Genomic DNA, 10,853 nt, shown 5'->3' on the forward strand with positions numbered 1-10,853 from the left:
GGGGCTCATTTGACCAGGCTGCGATTTTCCAGTCGTCTAGGGTCCAACCGACATGATCACGAGCGCAGGTGAGCCGCTGTTGACGATGTCGTGCTGTTAGCAAGAGCACTGTCCGTCGCACATTGTTTTCTGCGGTTATTTCAAGCAGTGTTGCTTGTCTGTTAGCACTGACAACTCTACACAAAAGCCGCTGTTTTCGGTCGTTAAGTGATGCTGTCGCCCATTGTACTGTCCATGATGAGAGGAAATGCCTGAAATTTAGCATTCTCGGCGTACTATTGACACTTTGGATCTCGCAATATTGAATTCCGAAATGGAACGTGCCATGCGTCTATCTCCATGTTCAAAGTCTATTAATTCCCATCGAGCGGCCATAATCAAATGTGACAATTTTTCACCTGAATCACATGAATAGAGATGAGAGCTCCGCTGATGCACGGCCATTTTATACCGTGTCTTCGCGATACTACCGCTATCTGTCAATATGCATTTTGCTATCCAGTGACTTTTGTCGCCTGGTTGTAGTTCTGGTATGTTACACAGTACTCAAATACATAGAACTATTAATACTTACAAACGCTGTTCAAACACGACCTCGTGTCTCACAACAACAGAAACAGCAGAAAATGGCAGAAACTGCTTATGGCCGTCTCTAGAGTCCGTTCCATGTGACTGTAAAACGCGCTAGGTAATGTTGTCGCTAAGACTTATTTCGGAAGATACACTACTGGCCATTAACATTGCTATACCAAGAAGAAATGCAGATGATAAACGGGTATTCATTGGACAAATATATTATACTAGAACTGACATGTGATTACATATTTTACGCAATTTGGGTGCATAGATCCTGAGAAATCAGTACCCAGAACAGCCACCTCTGGCCGTAATAACGGCCTTGATACCCCTGGGCATTGAGTCAAACAGAGCTTCGATGGCGTGTACAGGTACAGCAGCCCATGCAGATACAACACGATACCACAGGTCATCAAGAGTAGTGACTGGCCTATTGTGACGAGCCAATTACTCGGCTACCATTGACCAGACGTTTTCAATTGCTGAGAGATCTGGAGAATGTGGTGGACAGTGCAGCAGTCGAACATTTTCTGTATCCAGAAAGGCCCGTACAGGACCTGCAACATGCGGTCGTGCATTATCCTGCTGAAATGTAGGGTTTCGCAGGGATCGAATGAAGGCTAGAGCCACGCGTCGTAATACATCTGAAATGTAACGTCCACTGTGCAAAGTGCCTTCAGTGCGAACAAGAGGTGACCGAGACGTGTAACCAATGGGACCCTATACCATCACGCCGGGTGATACGCCAGTATGGAGATGACGAATACACGCATCCAATGTGCGTTCAGCGCGATGTCGCCAAACACGGATGTGACCTTCATGATGCTGTAAACAGAGCCTGGATTCATCCGAAAAAATGACGTTTTGCCATTCGTGCACCCAGGTTCGTCGTTGAGTACACCATCGCAGACGCTCCTGTCTATGATGCAGCGTCAAGGGTAACCGCAGCCATGGTCTCCGAGCTAATAGTCCATGCTATTGCAATCGTCGTCTAACCGTTCGTGCAGATGGTTGTTGTCTTGCAAACGTCCCCATCTGTTGACTCAGGGATCGAGACGTGGCTGCACGGTCCGTTACAGCCATGCGGATAAGATGCCTGTCATCTCGACTGTTAGTGATACGAGGCCGTTGGGATCCAGCACGGCGTTCCGTATTACCCTCCTGAACCCAACGATTCCATATTCTGCTAACAGTCATTGGATCTCGACCAACGCGAGCAGCAATATCGCGATACGATAAACCGCAATCGCGATAGGCTTCAATCCGACCTTTGTCAAAGCCGGAAACGTGATGATACGCATTTCTCCTCCTTACACGAGGCATCACAACAACGTTTCACCAGGCAACGCTGGTCAACTGCTGTTTGTGTATGAGAAATCGGTTGGAAACTTTCCTCATGTCAGCACGTTGTAGGTGTCGCCATTGGCGCCAACCTTGTTGGATGCTCTGAAAAGCTAATCATTTGCATATCACAGCATCTTCTTCCTGTCGGTTAAATCTTCGTGGTTTAGCAATTTTAATGGCCAGTAGTGTAGTTCGAACAAGGAGGAAGTTAACGTGTAGGGCATGTGTAAATATAGAAATTACGTAAAAATATTGGTCACGTCTTACAACAGTAAACTAGTAGCTACGGAGCGTTGAAGATTATGTAGAACTGGTGTCAGGTGCCTTTGTAACCATTCACCGCTGAAGAAAGTTATTGCAGTGAAGTGGTGTGAACTGTGAGTCCATTGGATGGAATCAGGGCAAACCTGATTCAGTGGCAGAGAGGAGATGTCACGTCCGGACGCGCTCTTGACCACACAGTGAGTCGAGTTGCCCGGTTCTTTGCAGTAACCATGCGGACAGCCCAAGAAATGGTGTACCATTCGAATCCATGTTACATGGCGAAAGAACAGTGGTCGTGAAACAATCCTTAACCGACAGGGGCGACAGACGAGCGCCACATCTTGTCAGTGACAATCGGTTTCAAAGCCGACAGGAATTTCTGCTGTCAGGAATGCAGATCCACCTCAACCAGTTTCCGAGCGAACATTGCGAGATGGTCTGTGGTGTGAAATGGACTTATGGAATTGACTACCTGGCAAAATGCCATTGCTCACAGCGGCGCATCAAAGTGAGCGTTTTGAATGGGTCAAACCGAACAGAACTGGCGGAAGGCGATGTGCGTTTCGTAGAGTTGCAGTTTTGCCTCTTTTTATCAAGTTTTTATTAGGTCTCTTGTTTGTCTGTTTGTTCGGTACAAAGTTTGTAATTGATTTTAAACTAACTTCGCGATGAGCTAGAGACATGAAACTTTCAACACAGCTCAGACCTGAATGATTATGGAATATTAATCCGCTTTCTTGTCTGGTGTGTGGCAGAGAGCACTTTGTTTACCAGTGTTATTTACCGGTGAGCTAGAGACTTTAAATTTCAAAATAGCTCATAACTTCATGACAATGCAATATTAACTCGATTTCTTGTCTAGTGTGTAACGGGAGGGTACTTTGTTTACTACTGTCATTTCCCGACGAGTTAGAGACTTGAAACTTACAATATAGCACAGAACTCGGTGACAATGCAATATTAACTGCTCTCGTGTCTAGTGTGTGGCGGAGGCCGAGGGTACTTTGCGTACCACTGCTATTTCCCCTTTTCCTGTTCCATTTCCGCATGTTCCGTGGTAAGAACAGTTGCTGCTAAGTCCCTGTGTGGGCTCGAGCCTCTCCGCTTTTTACCTTCGAGGTCTTTTCGTGAGATAATTGGAGAAGGAAACAATCTATTGGCTGACTCAGGTGAAGATTTTTATTTTACTTTATTATTTTTTTTATTAGCTGTGAGCACTATGGAACTTAACATCTGTGGTCATCAGTCCCCTAGACTTAGAACCACTTAAACCTAACTAACCTAAGGACATCACACATATCCATGCCCGAGGCAGGATTCGAACCTGCGACAAGGGCGGTCACGCGGTTCCAGATTGTAGCGCCTAGAACCACACGGCCACACCGGCCGACTCAGGTGAAGAGAAACCGAAGTAATCCAGAATTTTATCTCATGTTTCTGTTATAATCTCATCAAAATGTTTGAAATCGATTGAAAAATTTGACAGAAACGAGACTAAAACGCAGAAATTGATTATTAAATAAATTTCTAATATCTTTTTAAGACGGACTGAAGAGTATAAAATAATTTGTCCTAGCCCCATACTGATAATCCAGAAAATTGTGCTTGTGAATTTTTAATAGCTATCAAAGAACTTGTAGAATTCAGAAGGAGAGAGGAGGGTCATATTGATGCATGAGTAGTTCACCTTCTTACTATTTTCTGTTGCATGACCCCACGTTTTAATTTTTAAAATCTAGAAGTATTTTCATATCTGTTTAAAAATCCACAAGTAGAAATTTTCAGGACTATCTGTATAGGCTTATGAATCTGTACGATTCTAGGAGAAATTATGTTACAGTTTTTAGTTCCAAATGGCTTTGGGCACTATGGGACTTAACATCTTAGGTCATCAGTCCCCTAGACTTAGAACTACTTAAACCTCACTAACCTAAGGACATCACACACATCCATGCCCGAGGCAGGATCCGAACCTGCGACCGTAGCGGTCGCGCGGTTCCAGACTGAAGCGCCTAGAACCGCTTGGCCACATCGGACGGCTATAGTTTTAGTCCATTTTAAAAACGCGTAATGCACTGAGGTGAGAAACGTCATGGGATAGAGAAATGAACATAAACAGATGGCAGTAGTATCGCGTACGCAAGACATCAAAGGGCACTACATTGGAGGTTCTATCATTGCTACTCAGGTGTTTCACGTGAAGAGGTTTCCGACATGATTGTGGCCGCGCGACGGAAAATAATAGACTTTGAATGCGAAATGTTCCTTGGAGCTAGACGCATGGGCCACTCCATTTCAGAAGTCGTATGGGAATTCAGAGATCCACATTGTCAAGAGTATGCTGAGAACACCAAATTTAAGATTATCTCTCACCACGCATAGCGCAGTGGCCGACGACCTCCTCTCAACGAACAAGAGCAGCAACGTTTACATATAGTGTCAGTGCTAATATACAAGCAAAACTGTTTGAAACAACCGCAGAAATCAATGTGAGACACGAAGAACGTGAAAGTGCGGCGAAATTTAGCGTTAATGAGCTCTGGCAGCAGACGACCGAAGCGAGTGCTTTTGCTAATCCCAGACGACTGGAAAACTGTGGCCAAATGATTCCGATTTCAGTTGGTAAAAGCTGGTGATGGAGTTCGAGTGTGATTCATAGTCCACGAAGTCATGGACCCAAGTTTTCAGCAAGGCAATGTGGAAGCTGGTGATAGCTCCATAATGGTGTAGGCTGTATTTCCATGCAATGGACTAGATCTCTGGTCCATCTCAACCCATCATTAACTGGAAATGGTTATGTTCGGCTCTTTGGACACCATTTGCACTTCATGTTCCCATACAACGCTGGAATTTTTATGGGTAACGATGGTTGGCTTGGCTGGTTGGTTGGCTTAGAGTGAAAGGGACTAAAATGCAAGGTCATTATGCCCTTTATCCTTTAAGTGGCAAACCAGTAGTAGTCGTCAAATGAAGGACGCAAAAGGCAAATCCTGGAAAGCCTAACTGTAACTAACACAATAAAAACAGAGCGGTACCAGACAGGCCCGCCCATTAAGGGCCTTGGGCGGCAGGGGGGGGGGGGGGGGGAGAAGCTGGACCAACCTCAAAAAGACCTACCTTACAGGAACGAATAGAAACCATCTGAGCCGTGCTGCAGCTCGCGTTGGTGCCATGTGTAGGTGCCAAACCGTATCGTTTAGTTGGCATGGTTGCGTTGTTTGTCTTCTTCTCATGTTCACTGGCGCCACTCGGTTTTGTAAGCGCTGCGTGTCTGCTAGTAGCAGCAGTGGCACTTATCGATATGAAGTCCTGCTGCTCTATCTTTGGGGCGACCTCGTTCTTCTTCCGTGCGGTGTGAGTGGGGAGTTCGGTTGGAGACGCAGTAGCAGTGAGGTCCGCACAGAGCGACAACACACCAGGACCGCTGGCGGCGTGTACGGACTGCCGCATCGAAGGGCAGTGGTCACGAGGGTCCACGACCTCGTCGAAACCGGATCCTGCATGTTGAAGTTGAGTGCATTGAAATTCGCGTAGAGAAACCTCCACCGTTGTGAAATCTCGCAATTCTCCAGTGGCTTGGGTTCGTGTAGCTGCTCGTAGTGTCGCCGAGGCGAAAAGCAGCGAGTGGAGTTCCTGGGGAATGCGGATCTGATTAGCCTTCCTGAGCCTCTAATTACTATTCACTATTTTCAGAGTCTTACACCGTTAAATTCAACCAGCGGTATTTTTCTGTCTTGTGGCCGCTAACGCCCCAGTTACCTGCCCTGGGGTTCAGTGTATGTAACGGCAGTGTACGTTTCCTCGCCTTGAGGCCGCTGTCTGGTGAGGGTCCGCAGCTCGTGGTCGTGCGGTAGCGTTCTCGCTTCCCACGCCCGGGTTCCCCGGTTCGATTCCCGGCGGGGTCAGGGATTTTCTCTGCCTCGTGATGACTGGGTGTTGTGTGATGTCCTTAGGTTAGTTAGGTTTAAGTAGTTCTAAGTTCTAGGGGACTGATGATCATAGATGTTTAGTCCCATAGTGCTCAGAGCCATTTTTTTTTTTTTTTTTTTTTTTTTGTCTGGTGAGGTGTGTAAGTTTGACAGCTTCTTGATTTGTACGTTGGGTGGCATTCTTCTACCTTAGTGGTAGTCATTCCTTCTTGTTCTGGGCGCTCTAAGCACAGTATTCTGCGGACCGAGCATAGACCGCCGGTTCTGGATTTGGCGTAATTTTACATCTTGCATTTGTTTTGTTGGATGTCAAGTAGCATCACCAAGATTATCATTAGTGTCCTGTTATACTGCCACTAGCCCGAGTTACCATCTTGTGATCTGAATGTAACTCTTGGCTGCCTTTCTCTTCACTGGCGAAAGTGTTTTTGATATGACCTACTCAGAGGTCGATTCCTCGAGAACCGTCTGTCACTGGCCCTTGTGTTTTATTTTATTATCGTATTATTAAGTTACCATCATTTGTCTCACCTGTTTGGTGATCTGTTGCTTGTTTTTTAAAATTAACTTTTGCCATGCCATTCGCCGATTGACAGTATATTTGTTAATTTTTTTTATAATTACCTTTTTGGCGTTAAAGGACTTCAGCTGTGATCGTAGTTACTTGCTTTAAAATTCTGATTGCAACCACATTGACTTGTTTTCAAAAATTATTTGCTGTCTGTATTTTATGTATGTTTCTTAAATTTTTAATAATTACCATTTTGGGCGTTAAAGGCCTACAGCCGCGATAGTGGTTACTTGCCTTGAAATTCTGATTGCGGTCACATTGTGTTGTTTTCAAAAGTTATTTGCTGTCTGTATTTTATGTATGTTTGTTCAAATTTTTTATAATTGCCATTCTGGCACTAAAGGCCTTCAGCCGCTATTGTGGTTACTTGCCTTAAAATTCTGATTGCGACCACATTGGCTTGTCTTCGAAATTACTGTCTGTCTGTATTTTATGTATTTGTTAAATTTTTAATAATTGCCATTTCTCGCGTTAAAGGCTTTCAGCCTTGATTGTGGTTACGTGCCTTAAAAGACTAATTGCGACTTTATTGGCTTGTCTTCAAAAATTATTATTAAAATAAATGAGTGGGCAACGGCCGTGCCGCAGTGGATACACCCGTTCCCGTGCGATCACCGAAGTTAAGCGCTGTCGGGCGTGGTCGGCACTTGGATGGGTGACCATCCAGGCACCAAGCGCTGTTGCCATTTTTCGGGGTGCACGCAGCCTCGTGATATCAATTGAGGAGCTACTCGACTTAATAGTAGCGGCTTCGGTCAAGAATAGCATCATAACGGCCGGGAGAGCGATGTGCTGCCCCACGCCCCTCCTACCCGCATCCTCCATTGAGGATGACACGGCGGTCGGATGGTCCCGGTAGGCCACTCGTGGCCTGACAACGGAGTGCTTTTTTTTAAAAAAAATAAATGAGTGAAATTGCTAAGCAAACCAATAGTAATTGATTCGCTCCCCATCCACAATCCTGCCTTCCTTAATTACCAGGTCTCACCATCTTTACATGGGAAACGTAATACCAGGCCAAGCGAGTTGGCATCGTCTGCTAGCAGCGGAGGTAGCGTGTCAGGATGGTTCAGATGCCGCCTCAAAGCAGCCGGATTAGGGTAGTCTAGGAGTATGTGGTCCATCGTCAGGCGGGCTTCGCATTGGGGGATGCCAATGCACCATGTCACTGCGCCATTGTTCGCGATTGGTTTGAAAAATATTCTTTACCATTTGAGCGAATGCCTCAGCCACCGAAATCGCCCAACACGAATTCCATCGATCATTTATGGGGCATTACCGAGAGGTCGGTTCACATACAAAACACTGCGCCGGTAACACTTCCGCATACATGGACGGGTATAGAGGCAGCATGCCTCAGTATTTCTGTAGGGGATTTCCAACGAAAGCTTGAACCCATGCCACGTCGAGCTCCTGCACTACCCATGATTTCTGTCCCCTCAGTGTATTAAGCCTTTTATTTAAATCATTTTACAAATGAGGCAAGTCATTGTCTGCACGACGGACCAAAGATGAGTATAGCTTGCAATATATGGAAGGTGTGGTTGACGGCGGAGGTGATTCTATGATGTTTCGGGTACGTTATTTGTGCGATGACTTCAACCCAGTAATTGCCATGAACATGCACGTGGATGATTATTTCAGCGTCCTCTGTAATTAATTCTTATCCTTTTTTCTACACATCGAAATAGATGACAGAGGGATAGAAAAACAATTAAAATCGCTCAAAAGAGGAAAGGGCGCTGGACCTGATGGGATACCAGTTTGATTTTACATAGAGTACGCGAAGGAACTTGCCCCCTTCTTGCAGCGGTGTACCGTAGGTCTCTAGAAGAGCGTAGCGTTCCAAAGGATTGGAAAAGGGCACAGGACATCCTCGTTTTCAAGAAGGGACGTCGAACAGATGTGCCGAACTATAGACCTATATCTATATCTCTAACGTCGATCAGTTGTAGAATTTTTTAACTCGTATTATGTTGGAGTATAATGACTTTTCTGGAGACTAGAAATCTACTCTGTAGGAATCAGCATGGGTTTCGAAAAAGACGATCGTGTGAAACCCAGCTCGCGCTATTCGTCCACGAGACTCAGAGGGCCATAGACACGGGTTCCCAAGTAGATGCCGTGTTTCTTGACTTCCACAAGGCGTTCGATACAGTTCCCCACAGTCGTTTAATGAACAAAGTAAGAGCATATGGACTATCAGACCAGTTGTGTGATTGGATTGAAGAGTTCCTAGATAACAGAACGCAGAATGTTCCGAAGTAAGAGTGATTTCAGGTGTGCCGCAGGGGAGTGTCGTAGGACCGTTGCTATTCACTATATACATAAATGACCTTGTGGATAACATCGGAAGTTCACTGAGCCTTCTTGCTGATGATGCTGTAGTATATCGAGAGGTTGTAACAATGGAAAATTGTACTGAAATGCAGGAGGATGTGCAACGAATTGACGCATGGTGTAGGGAATGGCAACTGAATCTCAGTGTAGACAAGTGTAATGTGCTGCGAATACATAGAAAGAAACATCCTTTATCATTTAGCTACAATATAGCAATTCAGCAACTGGAAGCGGTTAATTCCATAAATTATCTGGGAGTAGGCATTAGGAGTGATTTAAAATGGAATGACCATATAAAATTAATCGTCGGTAAAGCAGATGCCAGACTGAGATTCATTGGAAAAACCCTAAGGAAATGCAATCCGAAAACAAAGGAAGTAGGTTACAGTACACTTGTTCGCCCACTGCGTGAATACTCCTCACAGGTGTAAGATCCGTACCAGATAGGGTTGACAGAAGAGATAGAGAAGATCCAACGGAAAGCAACGCGCTTCGTTACAGGATAATTTAGTAATCGCGAAAGTGTTACGGAGATGATAGATAAACTCCAGTGGAAGACTCTGCAAGAGAGACGCTCAGTAGCTCGGTACGGCATTTGTTGAAGTTTCGAGAACATACCTTCACCGAGGGGTCATGCAGTATATGCTCCCTCCTACGTATATCTCGCGAAGAGACCATGAGGAAAAAATCAGAGAGATTAGAGCCCACACAGAGGCATACCGGCAATCTTTCTTCCCACGAACAATACGAGACTGGAATAGAAGGGAGAACCGATACAGGTACTCAAAGTACCCTCCGCCACACACCGTCAGGTGGCTTGCGGAGTATGGATGTAGATGTAGATCTTCGAGATGAGTAATCTGTGAATAGTCATCCCAGATGCCTGAAACCTGATCACAATGTTGTAGAGTGTTGTTTGACGAAGAATCAGGCACCCTTTGGCACCAGGGCTAACCCGCAGAATCACCCGATCTCAATAACACAAGAAGTGTCTTGAACTGTTTTGTACTGCGCGTGAAACGTAGCGATAAACATAGTGGAAATATGGTAGCACTATAGGATCTAGCCCCTAATTTGACTCATCTTCTGGTTATGGCTCAGCAGAAGAAATTTCTGAGCTCTCTTCCTCGCTGAATAAAAGGCATTATCAAGGACAGAAGTGCTGTTATATGGACTCAGCGTAATGTCTCCTGGAGGTGACAAGTATTTTCAATTTCTTGTCCAGCTAATCGACCACTACGGGGCACGTTCCTAAATGTAGTATTGTTTTGCAATTGAATAACGGGACCAGCTGCAGCTTTTTCTTTTAAACGTCAGCCGCGCGGGATTAGCCGTGCGGTCTATGGTGCTGCAGTCATGGACTGTGCGACTGGTCCCGGCGGAGGTCCGAGTCCTCCCCCGGGCATGGGTGTGTGTGTTTGCCTTAGGATAATTTAGGTTAAGTAGTGTGTAAGCTTAGGGACTGATAACCTTAGCAGTTAAGTCCCATAACATTTCACACACATTTGAAAACTTTTTTTTTTAAACGTCACAGTCGCTTTCAGTCCCAGAGACCAGTCCCCAGTGGCTGTGTAGATATCGTGTTCACCTCCGTAGCTCGGTGATCAGCTGAGATGGCTGCCATGTGGAGGACCCGGGTTCGATTACTGGTGCTGTCAAGAATTTTTTCTTAATGGGAGGACTGGTACAGTATGCCCTCAGCCTCGTCATGACAGTTAAGGACCTACTTGACCAAGCAGTAGCGGCTCCATCGTCTGGAAAGTCTGAAAAACTTCCGGTAGAGCTGTGTGCTGACCACATGCCCCTCCATACTACATTCACATGAGGCA

At 45.5% G+C, this 10,853-nt stretch overlaps 1 pseudogene; it reads left to right on the forward strand.

The window, feature by feature from the left end:
* The first annotated feature begins 7,253 nt into the window (after positions 1–7,253).
* LOC126238069 (5S ribosomal RNA) lies at positions 7,254–7,370 on the forward strand (annotated as a pseudogene).
* The last annotated feature ends 3,483 nt before the right edge of the window (positions 7,371–10,853 follow it).

This window comes from Schistocerca nitens, chromosome 2, assembly GCF_023898315.1.
Source record: "Schistocerca nitens isolate TAMUIC-IGC-003100 chromosome 2, iqSchNite1.1, whole genome shotgun sequence".
NCBI classification, from domain to species: Eukaryota; Metazoa; Arthropoda; class Insecta; order Orthoptera; family Acrididae; genus Schistocerca; species Schistocerca nitens.